General features: G+C 35.0%; 1 long non-coding RNA gene across 1 annotated transcript; it reads left to right on the top strand.

Moving 5' to 3' along the window:
• Positions 1-3,545: 3,545 nt before the first annotated feature.
• LOC123868130 lies at positions 3,546-20,870 on the top strand. Its single transcript, XR_006796595.1, has 3 exons — positions 3,546-3,685; positions 6,364-6,366; positions 20,860-20,870. It is a non-coding gene; the product is annotated as an uncharacterized LOC123868130 (long non-coding RNA).
• Positions 20,871-22,720: the final 1,850 nt, after the last annotated feature.

Below are 22,720 nucleotides of genomic sequence, written 5' to 3'. Positions count from 1 at the left end.
TTGCGCATCCAATCCCCAAAATTTTCGTTAGTAAACACCGACGTCGTATTTTCAATGTTAATTGTTTACAGAAAATATCAAAAGTATCGAGCTCACAAATTTTTATTTGGAATACACACTTAAACGTAATAATAAGACTTTCCTGAAATTTTGATCCTAATAATAATCTACTTATCACAATGACTTCTCTTCTAAAAACTGCTAAACTTATAGGTAATACCATCATGATAATACCGTAAAACTAAAAAGAATTCCAGTGTCAGATTCGGAAAAGAAGGCCGCATTTAAGACTTTGGCAATACATAGAGTAAAAGTAAGGTTTTAACATAAAATCCAGGTAAGTAGGTAATCTTCAGAGATTTTTGGTTGCAAGAAAAGAATGATCTTCTTCTGAAATTGCACCTTCAATACCACCCTGTCTGAATGGTCATCGTTTATTATCCCAGCTATTTAATTATTGTGACATCTACTTCGGAAAATGCTACCTAATTACGATTAAGTATATACTTTAGTATATCAATTCCTACACAAAAAATTGTTGAAATAAATAAAATCATATTCAAATCCAAAATCTCATCTTGAGTTGGAATGTGTGTGTAAATGAAGAGCGTGCTCAGGAACAGCACAAAGTCACCTTCTGCGGTCTACCACAGAACAAAGAGAAACCTTGAGTGTCGGCATATCACATCACACTAATATTATAAGGGCGAAAGTTTGTATGTGTGTGTGTGTGTGTGTGTGTATGTTTGTTACTCCTTCACGCAAAAACAAGTGGACGGATTTGGCTGAAATTTAGAATGGAGATAGATAATATCCTGGATTAGCACATAGGCTACTTTTTATCCCGGAAAATCAAAGAGTTCTCACGGGATTTCGAAAAACCTAAATCCACGCGGGCGAAGTCGCGGGCATCGGCAAGTCTACTTATAAGGGTGAAGTCACATCAACTACGAGTATTTAGGTGCGAAACGTAGTCCTTATTATTGTCATACCAGGCATGATCGTCGTCAAGAACACGATTTCTTTGTACATAAACTTTTACAAACTAATAAAGAAATTGAACAGAGGTAAATTTTATTTTCAGCTTCCTTGACTTTCCTGATTAAATATTCCTAAACAATTTTTTTTTCAGGTACAAGTTAGCCCTTAACTGCAATCTCACCTCGTGGTAAATGATGATGCAGTCTAAGATGGAGACGGGTATACATGGCAGTTTTTATTTCTATACGGCATGTTATTATTATTGTTATTTTAGCTATTAATTAAATATGTACCTAACACACAATAACATTGTGTGTTAATGTTAACAGCTAAACACAATATATTACGTACAAAATAATACAATTTCCATACGATTCGCAAATGCATTTAGGTTGTTAATGATATTTCGGGCATAATAATAGCACGGGCCGTAAATCATTAGTTCTGGTCAACAATCAAAACGGTGAAACAGTAGCCTATGTTTAGAAATTATTGCTATTTGGATTCTATTAATTTGATAATTTATGGATACAGGTGCAACCTAAAACTAATTTTTATCACAATTAAATTTAAAATTTTCTGGTGGGAGGCTTCGGCCGTGGCTAGTTACCACCCTACCGACAAAGCCGTGTCGCCAAGCGATTTAGCGTTCCGGTACGATGCTGTGTAGAAACCATTGGTGTATGGGTTTAATAAAACTTCCATACTTCTTCCAGGTTAGGCCTCTACACCATGTAAGACTGCATCATCACTTACCACCAGGTAAGATTGAAGTCAAGGGTAAATTATACCTATCTGAATTTAAAAAAAACCCCTACCTTATGTGCATTCTGACCCGCACTTTACCGGTTCTAGTCTAGACTTTTAGTAAAGACTATTATAAGTAACGTAGAATACGTAGTCGTCAAGCATTGTGTGTATCCAAGCTTTAAATAATTAAAACCTCAGAATTATTATTAGCCAAAGCGGAAATCTAATCTTCAATTTAATTGTTCTTGGTAAAGAAAACACAACAAACATATTATTTCGGTCAGCGCTTTCCTTAGAAAATACAAAAAGCCTATTCAAATTCAGGGTTTGAGTAATTAAGTGCCACTTTTTACAAAGGTCAAGGTTTGTGTTGTTTTTGAATACGAGCTTAGGGGAGCTGTATCAACAAACACAAGGGATAAAAAACAAATATTTTATTTTGGTTACCACCACTTTATACACAGTTGATAGCCCCAATAGCTCAACAGTTAAGAAGCGGACTGAATTCCGAAAGGTCACCGATTCAAATAACGACAATAGACCCCTTGGACCACTTGGTATAGCTTAGTTGGAAGGGAAAGGGTAACATTATCCATGATTAACATGGATAGTATACCTATTCATCAGACAACTCCTACAATTATGTGCGTAATGGACAAAGGTGACCCTCAGAAATGAGAATATGATGCAGCGAGAAAGGGTAAGTATCTATGCAGGATACATCGATGGCAGGATGTTATTTTGGGAGCGGTCAGTAAGGCGAAAATTAATTAGACTGTTTCCACAGTAGCCACCTACAGGTGCCATAGACGCGCTAAATACTTACCTAGCTCAATTTAGATTGAAATTTTTAACGAAAAACTCACCTCGAGTTATTGAAAACCGCTTTTTTTTGAAGTCTCTTAAAAAAACATACCCAGAAATAAATACTGGCACATCTGAACTGTTCGTTCTAGCGAGTGGCACGTAGCTTTTCAAAACTATTCCGTCCGCTACCCCGAACACTGAAATGAAATCAAATAGCCCGTTCAACCGACGCAGTGTAAATCGCAAACAGACTCGCTGTATGTAGGAACCATTGAGTTATACACCATCAAGAGGCAGATCTGAACACCAGTGGTGTCAAAAATGCCCTCCAGCTTATTTCACATAGATACAATGGAACGGGTGAATAAATACAGTCACAGCAAGATGTGCAAAATAAGACTGCCTGGCATATCCTAAACAAAACTGTAAGTTAAAAATATAATATTATTATTCAAAACCTTTAATAGCTAGTTGTGATGTTTTATTCCAAACGTTGCTTGCCTCTTGCACCGCATGAGATTGCATTTTTTATGAGTCCAACGCAGTCATCATTTCTAGGCAGATGTTTCAGTCCTACTTATTTTACTCTTGATATATTATGTGCCATATGAGTTGCATCAAAACGGTAAAAATAATGTTATATGCCGATTGTAAAAAACATAACTATAGTAATTTAAGCTATGTTACTGTTGTCAGAGGGAAAAAAGGTTGGTAGGTAGAACACTAATTTACTTAGAATTAACAAATACGGCTTGGGTATTATGTTAGCGTTTCAGTCTGACTTTGTTTTAATCTTGATACAATACCATAAGAGTTGCATAGTAATGAAAATAATAATACTATAGACAGGTAGTTATTAAAAATATAAAGCTAGTGATAAACCGAAGTGAAATTATTGTTGCCATACACAATAAAACTAGCTCCCATATCAATTTACTTCATGACAAAAGCATTTGTTCTACAGTCTAGTTTTTTTTTAATTATATAGACTAGCGCTTGGCTGCAATCAGACCTGCTAGCAAGTGATGATGCAGCTTAAGATGGAGCGCGCTTGCCTAGAAGTTGCCTATTCACTCCTGACTTAAAGGTACCCATATTATAGGTAGGAGGGAAAACTAATGCCGGAAGTGCGTTCCATATCCTAGCGGTTTGGATTAGAAAATAGTAAGCAAAATAGCAGTTGAGGTCGTTTTGCGGAACATTCCTGCCTCTAATAGTATGGCATCTCTCTGGCTGCGTATGTCTACTAACCAATACCTACAGAACGTACCTACTGCGGTACTCGCGCGTCCAGGCTAAGCGAAAATTGGATTACGTCAACTAAAAAGAGCAAAACTTCCCTGTCAGGAAAATTGCTTTTGTCATATTTATTTTATACATTTATATTTTCCTTTTATGTTTTAAAATCTCACAGATAATAACTTAAAATTTAAAAAACCCCCGACACAAAAACCTCTATAAGAAAACTAGAAAAGCAAACGGCTGAACCGATTTTCTTCTATTATAGCTAAGAACACTCTCAAGCCACCTTTCAACCAAAAAAAATTAAATTAAAATCGATTCATCCGTTTAGGAGCTACGAAGCCACAGACAGATTCTGGAAAAGATTCTGTAAAAATTTCAACTCTTTACCTATAATGGTTCACGAGATAAAGCAACACAGATGGACGGACAGCGGAGGCTAAGTAATGGGGTTCCGTTGGCGTAATGGGTACGAAGCCCTAAAAAGTACTAGATTAAAGCATAATTGAATTTTAAGCTCTGAAATGTAAAAAAGTCACATTACTTATCACCGTCAAGCTATTGAGGCTTATTTTCGTTTAAACAGACAGACATACAACAAAGTGATCCTATAAGGGTTCCGTTTTTCCTTTTGAGGTACGGGACCCTAAAAAAGGTAGATTATAAATATCTAATTGTCAATTTTCTTTCGTCGCATCAGCGTCGCATGTCATTTTTTTTAACCCTTGTAATATTAATGTAGAGTAAAATAGCTAGAACGTGCCGTGTGTGAAATTAAAAGGGATTCAAGGTAAATTAAAGGTGTTAGATTTTCGTATACGGAAGGACCCTGCACCACTTGAACTCTACAATATCTAGTAATACAAAGGAAATTTGCTTTTAAGCCCTTTAAATAAGTTTTCTTTTGGCATGAGTTTACAAAAAATTATGAATGGCATGGTTTTTGGATCGTGCTATGTGGGTGGGTAAATGGTTTTGCAAACATTTTAATGGAAATAAAAGCTGTTTTGTAAAGTTTAAATGTATAGAAATTAAAAACATCAAAAATAACCAATTAAGTTTACTTCTTTTAAAAAACCGGCCAAGTGCGAGTCAGACTCGCGCACTGAGGGTTCCGTAGTCGGGTATTTTTTCCAGACAGACAGACAGACGGACGGACAGACAGACAACAAAGTGATCCTATAAGGGTTCCGTTTTTCCTTTTGAGGTACGAAACCCTGAAAATGAGTTTTACTCGTTATTTAAACTCTGTGTCTACTGTCATATAATTGTCATTAATATAAGGACTAAAATCGTACTTTTGACATAACAGTTGACACATAAAGTAAAAATGGCGCGTGAGAACTTATTTTGTACGCATTATACATTTACAAATGGATAGCTTGTAGCTATACAGTAGGTATACCCCAAAGAGATATGCATTACGTAACATAAGGGTTGGACACGGGTAGGGATAAACCCTCCCTAAGCAGTACAAATCTGTGTTTAATTTTTTAAGGCTTTAATTGTTATACTTGTTTTTTCTTACACTGACATGGGTTACCTCATTTCCTGTGACACATTTTAGCGGCAGCTGCTTTAAGCTATGTTAATGCCATGGTTCGATTTCCGATTTTGAGCCTAATGTTACAGGGGTTACAGGCATTTAGGGTTTTCAACCCCCGACCGAAAAAGAGGGGTGTTATATGTTTGACGTGTGTATCTGTGTATCTGTCTGTGGCACCGTAGCGCCTAAACTAATGAACCGATTTTAATTTAGTTTTTTTTTATTGAAATTAGTTAGTTTATTAGAATTTAGTTTTATTTTATGAAAGGTGGCTTGATCGAGAGTGTTCTTAGCTATAATCCAAGAAAATCGGTTCAGCCGTTTGAAAGTTATCAGCTCTTTTCTAGTTACTGTAACCTTCACTTGTCGGGGGTGTTATAAATTTTTAATTTACACTTGTCCATTAAGTTGTTTGTTCGAGCTTATGATGCAAGGCATTACTCTAACTGTAGATACTCCCATTTACTGTGGTATTACAAACGAAAAATGTTATATCCAATAGCGTGCAGGTCATAGAGGCATAAATGCACTGCTTACCTTAGTTGTATTGACTGAATATTTATCAGTCAGGCAGTCAGTTGAATTTCTATTATCATCTTTAGTACATGTATAACTTAAACAACTAATTAATTATTTATAAGAGTTTCTATTGTAAAACATTGCTGATAGTTTCTGCATAGCTGATTCTTGGTAAATATTCCTTAGACACCGTCTGCAAACGATTTAGTTCCAAGCATGAAAGCTAATGAGTGTACAATGAAAACAGCCTGCCGTGTTCTTCAGCGCTGTGTTCTTCGTTGAATTCATCGCTGAAACATATTTTTTCCTATAGAAAAAACGTCTTAAGCCGATGTTCACACTAGACACTAAGTTTCTTACCTTCACACTTTGTCAATGAAGTCCTTGTGCGCTGACTCGGCGAGACAAATAAAAACAAGAATAGAAGAATAGAATATGCGTTTGAACTGCAAAGACCATCGGTATATTTGAGATTTGTTTATTGTTCTACTTATTTTACTTCTTATGTACAGTCAAAGGCCGTAAGTCGTTTAGCACCTTAATGATCACATTCGTGTTATGCACATGCGTTAGGTGTGTGTGGCGTGTTTATAGAAAAAGGTCATAAGTGCGACAGGTTTTTCATGCAATAGATTTGCGGAATTGCTATACGAATTTTGAGGCTGACCTAAGCAGGTATTTTTTTTTGTAATATTTTTTATCTAAAAAACAAATTAACTGAAAAGATGTTACTATTAGTAAAAGATTAACTTGTCATTTGAAACGCATAGCAAGCGCCTGTACATTGACGAATTTTATATGCAACGATGACGCACGTTGATTTATGTTGAAATTTTTCGCTTCATCGAATTTTTAAGCGAGACTGTGAGGTTAGAAAATAACATTTGTAGGTACCACACGATAGCAATCAAAGTGACTCATTATTTTCACGACTTCAATTTCGTGTGAACGTGGCAATATAATTTGGTTTCAGAATTAAGCTATTATGGTACTATATTATTTCAGCCCATGAACAACATCAAAGCATAACATAAAACAACGTTTTATGTGTTCTAAATCGGTCGTGACTTTATGTACCTAAAAAATAATAAATATTAGTATTGTCTGGTCAAAGAAACTGTTTTATCCATACTTTCATACTAACTTCTCTCCGTAGATCTAGTATAAATGGTGCTCGTGACTTCATCTCCATAGATTTAGGTTTTTTAAAAATCTAAACTTATTGATTTTCTGGGATTGTGACGAAGATTTTTAAGATTTCGTGGGAACTCTTTGGTTTTCCAGGATAAAAACTAGCCTATGTCACGTCATTCCATTTCTCCGTTGCTGTGATTGAAGAAATAACCAACAAAAATGCCAACAAAACATATTCCAATCAAATATACTTTCGCATTTATAATAATATGGTTAGTAACTAAGGAAAATATTTTTTTTAAAAGTGTTTACTTACTATATTTATATTGGCCCTAATTAAAAACAAGTAAATAACAAAAATGAATTGCGCAAATTATAAAAACGTTTACCGGTTCTAACGCTGTCCTCTCTGTGAATGAAAATGTAACACCTTTTATTTACTCTGAAATCCTTTTAATTTCACAAACCGCACATTCCTTTTAAGCTTCAGGTACACTTTATTTTAAAACGGATATTCAAACTTCAAAGAGAATATTATTTTAGTATTTAGTTCTGTTATAACCGTTTTATAACCAAAAATGTAGAGTTTAACTGTTGACTAGGACATTTGACAATTGTTTTTTTTTTAAGTCAACAAGAACAAGAACATATTAAGAACATTAATAATATGTTCTTAATTCATCTAGGTGAATCAACCAAGGTGAATCAAGTCTACGGCACCGTTTTTTTTTTATAAGATCAGTATAAATTCCACGGCCACGTAGGTACTACTTAGTGCGAAGCAATTTGTTCCTATTAATTAATATTAATAATTAATTAATAAGCTGGGTATAGAGACCCAGCTTATTAATTAATTATTAATACCTAATTACCTAGCAAAACACAGACCACTAGCAAAATAAAAAGAGATAGGTACCTAAGAGTAATAATTATTATTTAAATCATCGTAAAGTAAAAATGAATGAACGAATACTCCATTTAAAACTTAACACTGGTTAATTGAAAACATTTAAGTCCTTTTAACGGGTGTCATGATCAATTAATTTATTTAACGTGTACCAGCGAGACAGAAAATAGCAGTAGGCATTAAACGTCGTCGGTCGAACGAGCTATTTGATTTGATTTCAACGTTCAGGGATGCGAAAGCTTTCAAAAGCTACGTGCCAGACGCTAGAATGAAGCTTGGCTTTGAACGTGTCTGTATTTATAGTGGACATACGATTTTATTGCAAGAGAAATTTTCTAAATACGTTAGTAGTTTGCAAAAATTCGCTATACACACTTTAAACGACATCAAAATCAACCACAGTCGTGCCGATATTATGAACCGTAAAAGTTCATTATTTATTCACATCAAACCTGATTTTGATTTCCGATTTCTTTTATTGGAGAAAATATAAAACGACATACTAGAATGTCATATGAAGCGGTATTTTTTAACCGACTTCGAAAAAAGGAGGAGGTTCTTCTCAATTCATCGGAATCTTTTTTTTTTTACAGTTTTAAGATCCCAAGTCCACTCAAGAATTTCACATAATTTTAATGTAAATCATCTAATTGCAATCAACCCCATCTATATAATCCATACTTATATAAAAGCGAACATTGTGTAATCTGTTATCTTTTCACAGCTCGTCTGTGTTTGATAAAATTTGGTGCAGACATCTTGCACTGGAGTTAGGGTCATCAACTACTTTTTATCCCAGAAAATCAGAGTTCGCACAGTATTTCGAAAAAAATATACGTGAACGAAGTCATGGGCATCATATAATAATCTTTTGAAACCACTTCAATTAAAATGGTATTCGGATTGAGTATATTCGACCTCTGTATATAATTTATCTTATATATAAAAATCAATGTTTGTATGTTTGTGTTCTATAGGCGGCTAAACCGCTGATCAGATTGTTATGAAACTTTGGTAGGGTGTTCTGAGGGCGCCCGAGATGGTTCCTGCATTAAAAAAACGTTTATATGAATAAAATAAAAACATGTTTGTTTACGGCATTGCAACGCATGCCGGGTACAGCTAGTAATCTATATAATCTACTTACCTAAAGGTCATAGTTGAATACGTCGTAATGATGTGTACTTGAAAAGATAATAATCGAGGATTTATTTGAAAATCCCATCCACCATTGCATCAATAAATCCACCGTCGCTTTTCGGGTTATCCGTATGTTATGAAATGACGTTACTCCCCGATATTGTCACAATTAAACTTGTAGGTAAACTTGATCGAAGTATCTCTGCCTACCTACATACATATTTTCAAATAAATTTTGTAAAATTTTTTTTTTTTTTATTATTATTGTCAGGGTTCCGTACCCGAAGGCTGCCAACGAGACCCTCTTAGAGTCTCTTTGAAAAATGTAGGTATTTTTGTATTTCCTCTAAATTACAGGGAGATTTAGTAAAGTAAAGATAGCGCAAACTCACAAGAGTTATAAATATTACAAATTCCCAGGGAATAGCTCAGCCGCTACCTTGCCATGCTAAGCGAAGTGATTCCAAATCGGTATGCCTTGTAGACGACGGAATTTTTCGTATTGACGTACGAAGAAGTATCTCATGAATTTATGTCTTAAAGTATACGTAAGTAGCTTTAGGTTTAGGTTTAAAGATATTTATTCTCATAAAGACATAGAAAAGTCAGTCACATGAGAACTTAACTCTAATAATACACTCACTATTCGCCATTTTATTGCATAAATAAATAGTACTCATTCAATGCATTTATCGAAGTAACTTGAATTACTCATAATGTGAGCAGCTAATTCAGTTTTAAATGCATTGAATGAGTGTACATTTTTTATCTGTGCCGGTATTTTATTGTAAAGTTTAGCTCCTTCATAGGTAAGGGGTTTTCTGCCATAATTTAGATATTATGACAGAATACTTGGAAATACCTAACAGGTACAGAAAGATGGTTCCGAAAAAGTCGAAGACAAAAGCTAATTACAAGTACCTATAGAGAATAATAAAACACATACCATCTTTTTAGGTTTTAGGGTTAAAGAACCCTTATAGGGTCACTTCCTTGTCTATCTGTCTGTTTGTCTGTCCATCTGTCAAGAAAACCTGTAGAGTACTTCCCGTTGACCTAGAATGGCAAGTAGATAGGTCTTATAGACCAAGTAGGTAAAAATCTAAAAACAGAGAATTTTTGGTTACATCACAAAAAAAATTACGATGGTACGGAACCCTTCGAGTGCGAGCCTGACTCTTCCAGTTTTATCTTCTTACTCTGTCTTTTTTTTACATTCCTGCATGAGACCGCTGCTGGTGCAGCTTCCTGTCGCATCACTCCAGCCAGCCAAACAAACTCTAGAATCCAAGCAGCTCACCAAGATCGGCGAAGACTTCAGGAACGAGAAATTTACTGGGGAGTCTACTACTAGGCTTCCCTTTGAACAGTTATACCTCAGTCATTGTTTCAGTGTCTTGAACCTATTGAAGAACGACGGTTAAGTAGTACTATTCTATAAGTTATCTGTAACGTACAATAATATTTTTCACTGATGATATTGCATGGTCTCATAGTATTATAACAGTCGAGGGATAAATGTAGAATGTATTTCGAAGGCTCATCCGCAATCCGCCTCCCCGCAGTGTTTAATTGAAATGCCACTTTGTGGTAGTTATTATCCATCTGTAAATGAAATGTGACATTATTATACTCGACTGTGAAATAGCATTTTATCGTAGTAGCATTTCATCATGACCATATCACGATGAAATGCTATTTCACAGTATGAATTACAGAGTTTCACAGTGTTCTTCATCTCTGCTCTTCTCTGCATTATAAAACAAAGTTGCTATCTGTATTTGTAAAATGTAAACTTATAACATACTCGCAACCCACCCTGTTTTCGCACGGGTAGCTAATAACAATTTCCGTAGGGATTTCTAATTTTTTGAAAATAATGTAGCCTATATTACTCAACAATAATGTATTTTCTAATTTTGAAAGAATTTTCAAAATCTATTCAATAGTTCCAGAGATTACCCCCACAAACAAACTTACAAACTTTACCTATTTATAATATTATAGACTAAATAAACTTTTAAAGGCTGAAGTTAATATAATAATCAATTACAGTCTGCAGATGTAAAGCAGTTAGTTCACCTGTGCAAGCCGAGTTGAGTTAGCAAGGAATTTTATAGAGTAGAAGAATTCTACTCTATAAAATCCTTCTCCGAAGAATTCCGAACATCTTTTTCTTGAAGTCGTGGTCGGTAGGATAGTAAAGTTTTGTGCATGGCGTACTCGGGAAAAATAGAATTAAAATTCGGCACACAAATCTCTAAACTATACTAAATTGAGAGGTCTAACAGTAGTGCAATACTTTTTGCAATCAGGTAGGTACCTATGGGTATGTATATTACGTTTACAAATGTTGTACCTTTACCACCCAATTCTTTTCTTTTGACCTCAAACTTTTCGTAGTTTGCTTACACTTGCTTTAACGATTAAGGAACAGAACAGTGAGGAAACCTGCATGCCTGAGAGTTCTGCAAAATGTCCTCAAAAGTGTGTAAAGTATGCCACTCCACGCTGGGCCAGCGTGGCAGACTATGATCTAAACGCTTCTCATTCATAGAGGAGATCCGTACTCAGTAGTAGGCCGGCGCTGGAGTGATCATGATGATGACACCATCAAATAACGAGTAGCACCATTTCATATTCTTAAAAACGCATATCGAGAATCTCACATGAAATCCGTACATGTACCTACAGAAAGATGCAACTCCTGCATAATTCAATAGATGCTCAACTCAAGTTATATTACTGCAGTAGTCTAAGTAAATATTAGTCCAACATTGCACACTTCCACAAGTGAAAACCAATGGAAACCTAGGTAAAGATTTTCTAGTATTATTTCTAGTATCAACATGGGGTTATTCAAGGGGCGGATCAACGAATGCTTTCAACGCCGGCAACCCATTGGCGGTTTCTCTCTTGCTCATTTTCTAGCTATTTTTAACCCCCGACCCAAAAAGAAGGGTGTTATAAATTTGACATGTGTATCTGTGCATCGGTGTATCTGTCTGTGGCATCGTAGTTCCTAAACTAATGAACCGATTTTAATTTAATTTTTTTTGCTTGAAAGGTGGCTTGATCGAGAATGTTCTTAGCTATAATCCAAGAAAATCGGTTGAGCCGCTTGAAAGTTATCACCTCTTTTCTAGTTACTGTAAACTTTACTTGTCGGGGGTGTTATAAATTTTAAATTTACACTTGTTAATTTTTGGTTTATTCATACGTGCAATACACGCGTGTCTGCTTGACTGTCTGTATTCACCTGGTGCCTTTCTTTGTAACTTATATTTTTATAGCTCGGACCAAATTCAAGCCCAAATAAAAGGTAGAGTAAAACTGTAAGGTCCTTTTAAGTCCTTGGTCCTTGTCCATATACCTGCTCGGCTAGCATGGGCAGTAGATAAAAATTATATCCCCCGATTATATCCGCTGATGTCATAGAAATACATACAATGAGTACTGGTGGGTTCTGGAATTCTATTGCCGGCAATCTGAAAAATCCTTTCGAGACCAAATTGAACCAATTTCGTGTTGCCACTAAAGTTTTCTCCGGTCGTAAATTTCAGATGTGGGTTCACACTAATATTATAAAGGTGAAAGTTTGTATGTGTGTGTGTATGTTTGTTACTCCTTCACGCAAAAACTACTAGACGGATTTGACTGAAATTTCGTCCGACGTGACGTCGTCCGCGTGGATTTAGGTTTTTTGAAATCCCGTGGGAACTCTTTGATTTTCCGGGATAAAAAGTAGCCTATGTGCTAATCCAGGATATTATCATTCTCCATTCTGAATTTCAGCCAAATCCGTCCAGTGGTTTTTGAAGGAGTAACAAACATACACACATACATACAAACTTTCACCTTTATAATATTAGTGTGATTAAATATACATAAAACATACAACTTCAAACCCATTAGGTAGGTATATACCTATACCACATATTCTATCTGTACGCGTGACTGATAAGTTATTCAGCTGGTGCCTTTTATTGTTTGTTTTTATAGTTCCGATCCAAATTCATGCTCAAATAAATGTCGAGTTAAACCCCTGGGGGATGTTAATTAAGTTCTAGCTTTATTGTTCCGTCTGTCTAACCCATAATGAGTTTTGGTGATGTCTGGAATTTTATTGCCCCAGCCAATGATATTATACATTATATGACTTTGGTCCATTCGGTGTCGAGACCTTTGGTCCGTGGGGTCCTAGCGCTATAAGACTTTTTAGGGAAATATCAAAAAGGTTAGTCGACATCACAGGAGACCGAAGAGCTGGCAGCTACCTCGGACAAAGAATTAGTCTAGCCATTCAAAGGGGGAACGCCGCCAGTATCTTCGGAACCTTGCCTAAAGGGACTTCCTTTAATAAATTACATTATATTTTTTAAGGTTTTTAGTTTTAGGTTCATTATTTTAATAATTATTATTTAGTTATTTAGTTTAGTTGTTTAGTTTATTAATTATTTTATTATTTATTATATTATATTATTTAGGGATTCAATAAATTATACTAAAGATGTAGATATCTTATACGCAGCTATTGAAAGTGAAAACTACGACACTAGGGTCACATTTATAGCGTGCTATCTCTTATACTCTCGTGTGTTTTGTATCTGCTATCTTACTTGTCACCGAATAGGAATTTTGCACGCCATATTATAACGAGACGTGTCTATGATACAATATCATTGGCCCTAGCAAATTTTATGACGTTATATTTAGATCGGCTTTAATTGGCTTTTAAAAGCATAAACTTGTTTCACAAAAATTTATCCTCACATAGCTACATTCTATTTCAGGAATATTAACACGTTACTTGGTATTTGCTTATGCTTTTCATAGTTCATTTTTATAGCCGGACTATAATAAAAGTTGAGTAAATCTGAAAGGACATTAAATTAAGGACTTAGTTTTTACGGTCTCTGTTTCTGTGTCCAACAATTTGTGGACTTTATTTTTATATTCGCTTTTACAGTTAAAAACCAGTGTGTTAACATTTCACTAATTCGTGAACTTAGAGTTGTACCCTAATCCATATTAATATTATAAATGCGAAAGTGTGTCTGTCTGACTGTCTGCTATCTTTTCACGGCCCAACAGTTTAACCGATTCTGATGAAATTTGGTACAGGGTTAGCTTATATCCCGGGGACGGACATAAGCTAATTTTTATCCCGGAAAATCAAAGAGTTCCCATGGGATTCCTAAAAACCCATCCGCTTAACCGATTTGTATGAAATTTGGTACCGAGGTAGCTTGCGTCCTTGTATTTTACATAGGCATTTTATCCCAGAAAATCAAACAGTTCCCACGGGATCTTTAATAACCTAAATCCACGCGGACGAAGTCGCGGGCATCCTCTAGTATCATTATAATGCCTTAAAGGTAATTAGGTTATACGTACTTGGCAGGAAATACGGATGTTGGAAGGGCATTCTAACGCCTAAGCGGTTTGTATCAGAAAGAGCATACCTAAACGTTTCGCATAAGTAGATTGGATGTCGACCACAGGAGAGTGTCAACGTTCACGGTTTCCCACCGTTCTATGGTCTGTATCATGTAATCAGGAAAGTACCGCCTACTGCAAGCCTTAGAGATTATAGTGATGCCAGCGAAAACTCATACCTACCACTGAAATAAATTCTTGTGTTGACTTTGGGTTGGTTTTTATTCTCATCACTACTGTCTAAACCCAAACGTCACAGGTCTACCATACCATGGTGAAGGAGACACAATAAATTATGAAGTCCAATTCTGACAGATGTTTCTTCCAACCCTTCAATAACCGTGATCGCTCTGAAAATCAAAGGGACACAACGACTGCCAATGCATTACATAATGGAATTTCTGTGTAGAGTTGATGGCTCGACGGGACGGGAAATTTTTTAATCACAATGAGTAATTACGAAATTCTGAAAGCGCGTAACTTCAGTTAAAATACTTTTGCGGCATGCGGGATATTTTTAAATTTGTTTTACGTGAGCGCGAGTCCATTAATGTAATCGTAGTTGGAAAGATTGATTACATTTTCGGTTGGGGTTTTTCCTTCCCCAACGCAATTTTTCGGTATCGTAGGTTTATCTACAAAGTACTACAATGTTGTGGTACTTCATCACTACCCATATTATAAATGCGAAAGTATGTTTGTTTGTTGGCTTATTGGTTTGTCATTCAATCACGTCGCAACGGAGCAACGGATCGACGTGATATTTAGGGTCCCGTACCTCTAAAGGAAAAAAAGAACCCTTATAGGATCACTTCGTTGTCTGTCTGTCTGTCTGTACCTATACAATTCGTGCTCAGTGATGAGTAAGTCAGAACATACAAAACACATGAGAGTATGAGAGATAGCACTCTACAAATGTGACTCAAGTCTTGTAGTTTAAACCCTTCACTTTAGATGTGAATGTCTACTTTTATGATATACTACTATTTTACTAGATATCTACTTTTTTTACAATATTTATAATATCAAAGCAAATTCTTTGGCAGAGGTGAAAACCTACTTCTTATCGTTCTATGGTAAAACTGTGCTACCATCGGAGCTTTTGTAAAAAAAATAAACTAAAACGCTTTCTAATCGATCTGAATTCAAAATTTATTTACAAACACTATTTATAAGTTTATTTGCATACTCATACGGCAACAAATAACAATGAATTTAGAATAAATTGTAATAAATTTGCATGCCTAACTGCCTAATGCTTATTAAATTTCACAGCATAAGTACTTAAATGGGCTACTTTTGGTTTAATACGAGTACGTAAAGAATGCAGAAAAATATGATTATTTTGAGCAGAGAATGGGCCGATAATTACCGTGTTTGTTCAACCTTGTTTTTAATTTGCGTCGAGTTTTTTTGGAGATCCTTATGAAAATCCACACTTTTTCTGTGGTTTTCATTGCTATAGGAAAATCGGTGCAGTTCTGCCAATTAATGCTACTGTTGACATATTTTTATTTCACTTAGCTTATACTTACAACATTAATAGTTATGTACTTATAACAGAAATCCTCAACAGATTCATAAGACTATAAATTAGCATCCACTGATGAAATAAACACCACATGAAGTTATATATTTAGGTCATCCCATCTCATGGTGCGTTTGCTGTTACGCGGTTTCCATTCCTAAACAAGTCTGCTCCAGCCGTCCATTGGTTCTGAAAAAGATATTAAGCCACTTTAGCTAAATACAAACAAGTTATCTTCTCTAAAGAATATTTAACAAAACAATCATTTAGAAGAAAGCTTACTCTGTGTTGATTATGTACAACGCATACCTACAAGATATGTTTGAATTGCAGACAGCGTAAGGGAAATATAGTGACTCAACTTGTTCTGTGTAAACTACACAGTCTGGTAGCTCGGAGAAATTGTTCATTTTCTCAAGCGAGTGCTCAGTTTGAGCAATTTTAATGACTTGCAACTAGCGCTGTGTGAACTAGGTTTTAGATAAAGGAAATAGAAATATCAGGCAAAGCCACGCCGAGCGATTTAGGTGTGGAAGAAAAACAAAAAAGCAAGGAAGACAATTTTGTAAACAGCTCAATATAATAAGGCAAAGCGAGCGATGCATTTTATTGCTGAAAATGGGTGATGACGATTTGGTGCGTGTAATACCTAGTCTGATATGACGTCATGTCTATAGCCTTCTTGTAAAGTACAATAGAGTTAAGCTATATATTCAGAGTTACAAAGAAAATTAAAATACCGCACCGGCACTAAACTTATGGAAAGTAATTCAGACTGCCACGTGAGACAATGTAACGCAAATAGGACAAATAAAGGAAAAAATTCTAAAACTATTTTGTATTTTATGTCACACTAGCAGATTCCCGCGACTTCGTTCGCGTGCATATAGTTTTTTAAAAATCTCGTAGAAACTTATTAATTTTCCGGGATAAAAATCAGCCTATGTGTTAATCCAGGGTAATCTATCTCCATTCCCAACCAAATCCTTCCAGTTGATCATGCGTGAAAGAGTAACAAACATACACACAGACACATAACTTTCGCCTTTATAATATAAGTGTGAAGTGTATATTTGCAAAATAATTACACGTTACCTTCCAAGGTACGGAACCCTCGATGCGCGAGTCCGAGTCGTAAATGGCCGGTTTTTTCATTCTCGCATGACTAACAGCAGTTGATTTTCAATTCGTGACCACTCTGACAGGTGTGTTTACGGAATGCGCTTCCAACAAACAGTAAAAGTTAGATTGTATGTCCATGTTTCCACCAAAAAAACAGTAGGTTTATTCAATTTTGGCCTTTCTTGCGAAAGAATTAAAAACTATAATGCAGCTTAGAAAAATATCTTTGATCATAGTGTCTAAGTTTTGTAGTGCTGTAGCTAGATTTTGCTCTAAGATTTTCCACAAGATTCACCAAGCATTGTATAACATGCTGTATAGCACAAACACTATTATGTCTTGAATTCTTAAAACTTTAATATCACAATACAGTTTATTTCTTAGTTTTGTTTTACTTGCTTCTAAGTTTTGTTTGCAATTTCAGCCGAATGTTAGGTAAAGCTGTGCTTCAGTTGCTATCAACTTTTCCTGTAATCATCTAAATACCCAATTGCGTTAAAAAGATGGGCCACGAAAGGTAACAGAGAGACAAATAGACAGACAGACACAGTTTCGCATTTATAATATTGGTATGGATTTCATACACAGAAATCCAAATAATACTATACTAAGGCAATTTCATAAAATAACTTGAAATGGGTTGTTATTTGAAATCCTAGTACACAAGCCAGTAGGTATTTTAACGCGAATGTTTGCTGTTGGCTATTTTTATTGCTCGCATGAAGGTTATTCAAACATAGCTAACTCTTTGCATAGGAAATTGATTGTTATTATACTAAACTGTACACACAGTGCACGATAGCGAAGTTAAATTACACTTCAACAATATCCTGATAGGGTAAATGGGCCATAAATAAATTCCAATAGGTTACTGAGTCAATGGAATTAGATTTACTAACACTGACAAGGCTCGCTACCTGGAAATAAGATTAAAAAAAACCGGCCAAGTGCGAGTCGGACTCGCGCACTGAGGGTTCCGTACTCGGATATCTTTCTCGACATTTTGCTCAATACTCTCACACACAGACTCAAAAACTATTATGCTTAAAAATAAATAAAAATATGTTTTAGATGGACAGGTAAAGCCCTCTCTTCGTCTGTGTCGGTGTTAGTTGGCGGGCATGCTCTGCCTTTTTGGAGTGTTTTTTTTTTGTTAAAACTGATTGGAAAGCGCTCTAAGGGGGTGCCGTGCGTGTGTCGGCGAGCGCCGGCACAGACGGGGTCCATACTTGTATAATTTAACTAACTTGTTACAAATAACTACAAACTTAACATTGGCTAATCTTTGTAAAGCCAGACGCTAGAAAAAAAAAAGTAAAGCCCTTTCATATACCCCCTAGGAATAGTTATCTTACTTTGATAATTTAAACACATTTTAAATGATGTAACCACAAATTCACGGTTTTCAGACTTATTCCTTTAACTTAATATAATATAAGTATTGTAAATTAAATAATGTTGAGTACAATTATTTATGTAAGAACAAGTTGAACTTATAATTTAGTTGTCAATATTGTTAGTTAATTTTGACCAATTTGGATAAAATTGGGAATAAAGATTACTCTGACGGCAACTTTTTAACCTAGGTTTATAAAAAATCTACATACACGCGGAGGCAGTGGTGGACATCATCAAGTATTTTAATAAAGCACATCTAGTACGCAGTACAAATCTATGAGCTACATTGGTCTATAGTTAGTGTTTATTCAGATGAGCCACATCGCACCACATCATAGTGGCAGAAATGTAGCCGGGCTGTGGTGGCGTATGAATTGTTTCGCTGAAAATGGCTAAAGTTGCATTCCAGTAACTATAAACTACCAAAAAAATTTTTATGGTGTTCACGCTGTGATTGGACACTGTTTGTGAGGTTTGTGCGTATACAATTTAGGGTTCGGCTATATTTTGCAATATACTCGTAGCATGGTCTATACTTAATATTGTAAATGCGAAAGTTTGTGTTCGTGTGTGTGTAGATTTGTCACTCTTTCACGCAAAAACTAATACACAGATTTCGCTGAAATTTGAAAAAGAAGTAGAGAATTTAAAACATAAGCTACTTTTTGTCCCGGAAAATCAATGTATTCCCACGGGATTTTAAAAACCAATATCAACGCGAACAAAGTGGTGGGCATCAGCTAGTGGTCTATATAGCTCTTATGTCCTTTATTTTAAAATGGTGTATAACAAAGCATATTTTACTTATTCATCATCAGCCTGTGAACGTCCACTGTTGGACATAGGTCTTCCCTAAATTATTTACTCATTCATTTATTTATTCATTCATTCATATTTGTGGCACGTCTGTAAAGACTCCTCAGCGCAATTCTCACCGGCCGTGAACTTCGTCTTTTTAAACGTCACAAGAGAATATAACTTTGTTCCGTTCCGTTAGACTTTATTTTCAAAACTGTAAAAATAAAATAAGGAGCAAGAACAGTCTTTAGGGGATACAATAATTTGGGACGAAGGATTTCTCAAATATTTTCATTTCATCTTTTTTAAATTTGTATTAGGTTCTCCATAACTATTTACCTACAGCCCAGCAGACAGACAGCTCGTGTCATTTAGAATGCTTTAGCGATGAAAACGCTAAAAGACAGCTGGAAAAATGCTGTTGCACATGAGGGCTTAATCAGCACGACTTCACCAGTTTAGACATCTCCCTCAGTTTTCCCTCCCACTTTTAATATGGGTACCTTCAAGCCAAGATATATAACTAATAATAGGCAACTTCTAGGCAAGCGCGCTCCATCTTAGGCTGTATCATCACTTGCTAGCAGGTCTGACTGCAGCCAAGCGCTAGTCTATATAATTTAGAAAAAACTAGACCTTTCTGGGATAAATGGAAAAAAGCTGCTGAAAAAGCTTCAAGAATCGTCGAATAGGAAAATTCCTAGATGACGATCTGGGTACTACTGGATTGATGAAGCTAGTGGATAATTCCCAAGCCCTTGGCAGATCTGATAGTGCGAAGTGGCGCAAAACAGATATAAAAAAAAGAAAGAGACAAGAAAAAAACTTTTCTTTTCTTTTATGAAAAATCTTCTTTTGATCACTGAGCAGGCCACAGGTCACAGTACAGAAAAGTACGTTGGTGTTATATAAACGTTATCCTTTAAACTTTAAAGCTTGTGTAAGGGGCATGGTATCTATCCAACGCAGTTTGCTGAGAGATATTTCAATAATTTTAAATTGTATAAATATATAAGTTAAAGAAATTGCTTTAGTTGCAGATTTAATTAAGTAGGTAAGTAGGTACGTGAATTCATTAAAAATTAAAATTGATTATGTTATTTTAAATGTTTTTTAGTAAGTAAGGTATGTATTTATAGAATGGATATTAAACAATTTGCTCAAAGAATACGTTTTAATTAAAACGGCAACAAAGTTAACAGGATGGAATAGTTAAAAGTTATTATTACCCTACTTCCTATTTTACGATGCATACCTACTCGTAAACCTAACAGATCGACTACTGACAATGTATTTCAGATAGAGATTTATTATATGGTCTAAATACTTATATGAATTATTATTATTTGTAATATTTGTCTGTCTGTTCATAACGTACCTATGTGTTCGCGCATCGTTCATCAGTTGAAAGTGTGTACAGTTGTTGTTGACACTTTTGTGAAGTTTTCTGGTATACCTATCTACCCACCACCATCAACGTACGTAACTACCTACCTAATAGGTGGCGAGTCGTTCAGTTAGTTACGTAGAGGTCGTTGCGGTCCATAGACAATTTTTTTTTTTTTATATAAAAGATATTTTTTCGCAAAGTATCAACCCAGCTGTTTATGGAAATGCAGCCAGTACCTAATTCCCCGTGTGCATGCCTGACACACTATATTAATAATAATAATTAGATCAGGTTACTATCTATAAATTTTGAGGAAATATTTTCAATTAAAAAAAATAACTACAAAATATGGTAAGTACATTATTATAAGAAAGATTGAAAATGTCTGGAATAGAAAAAAATAATTTCAAGAGTATTAATTCGACGTCAAGCATCAAGGGTATCCCAAATCAATCAGCAAAATACCTTGGAGCGATTTTCGGAAAATTGATAGCTCGAATTTCATTTTTCTTTTTTTTTTGTAGAACAGGTAGTTAGGTACCTAAATACTGATATTTTCAACAAGTTTGTAATTTTATACTTCTTTAAGAATGTCGAATGTAATAAGATTCACGCCTATGCTTCGTAATCACTACCCATGTTATACCTAAATGAAATGAGAAAGCGTTTGTTGCTTTTTTGGTTTGTCCTTCAATCACGTCACGACGTAGTAAATAATGGGCCAATGGGATTTTTTGCATGGGTATAGTAATTAAAGACCTGGAAAGTGACATAGGATACTTTTATCCCAGAAAATAAATAAGTTTCTATACGGGATTTTTAAAATAATAAATCCACGCGAACGAAATAGTGGGCAATGGGCATCAGCCAGTAGAATATAATAAAGTCTTATTTCGTTGATATTTAGTAATAAGGAAAACTCATTTCCGCATCTCGCATAACCTGGGAATTCTATAATTTACCAGGATAAAAAGTAGCCTATGCAACTCTCCAAATATAACTGTATTATTCATACAAAAATTACGTCAACCCGTTGTACTGTTGCGGCGTGATTGAAGAACAAACCAGCAAACGAACACACTTTTGTATTTATAATATTAGTAGGATGTTTCTAATTTACCTACCTAAATGTAAAAATGAGCAAACTTCATGAATAAATGATGAACGTTTTACTGGCCTTCTTTACATAAAAAATGTTATAGTTTACCCAAGAAGACCAGGTACGTATAAAATATAAATTAATGGATGCCCGGACCTTGCATAATTTAAGCTTTTCTAACTCAATTCGGGGCAACAAAACAAAATTACATCTTTTGATGAAATTATTCATGCCGCCAAGACGGGAGATCTCCTAAAATAATAGATGGCCCTCTGTGTTACCCACTGTTACCTCAAGTCTCTTCAAAGTGCGGGCCATTGGAATTTCTAAGGATTAATAAGCCCTTTACTCGGGTTTGCCTCTCTGGAAATTTACCACAGGAATAGTACGATGAACTTCATCTCAACGGGTAAAGAGGTAAAATATGCGGTTGTAAACTTAGCTCTATAATACAATATTTTGATACTGTAAATTTTAATTAAAATCGTATAATGTAATCGTTGTAAAAATATAGAATTAACTACTGAAAATTTACCTATGCCTTGTACAAAAAATGAATCCCATTGAGTATTTAAAAATAGTTTTAAAATACAATTTGTGCAAAAATTTGTGTGTGGTATGGATTTTTATTAAAATTTTGTTATTCAAGGGATGAAGGGGGTGAATCAACTAATTCCCAAAAAGCAGTTTTTCTGGTGCTGTAATATTAATAGGAAATAGTAATATTATTACAACAAAATATAACCTGCCTGTTCGTTTGATTGCTTTTGATATAAAAATGTAGAATAATACGTATTTTTCATAACATGACTTTTTTAATAAACGTGCATGCTTTTATACTGTTTACTATAGAAAATATTAAACAACGTGAAATGCCAATAAAACGAATGAGGCGCTTTATAAAATGAAACCGAATTCGA

This window comes from Maniola jurtina, chromosome 9 (assembly GCF_905333055.1).
Source record: "Maniola jurtina chromosome 9, ilManJurt1.1, whole genome shotgun sequence".
Classification (NCBI taxonomy): domain Eukaryota; kingdom Metazoa; phylum Arthropoda; class Insecta; order Lepidoptera; family Nymphalidae; genus Maniola; species Maniola jurtina.
Note: the sequence above shows the minus strand (reverse complement) of the source record. Positions and strands in the feature narration are given on the sequence as shown.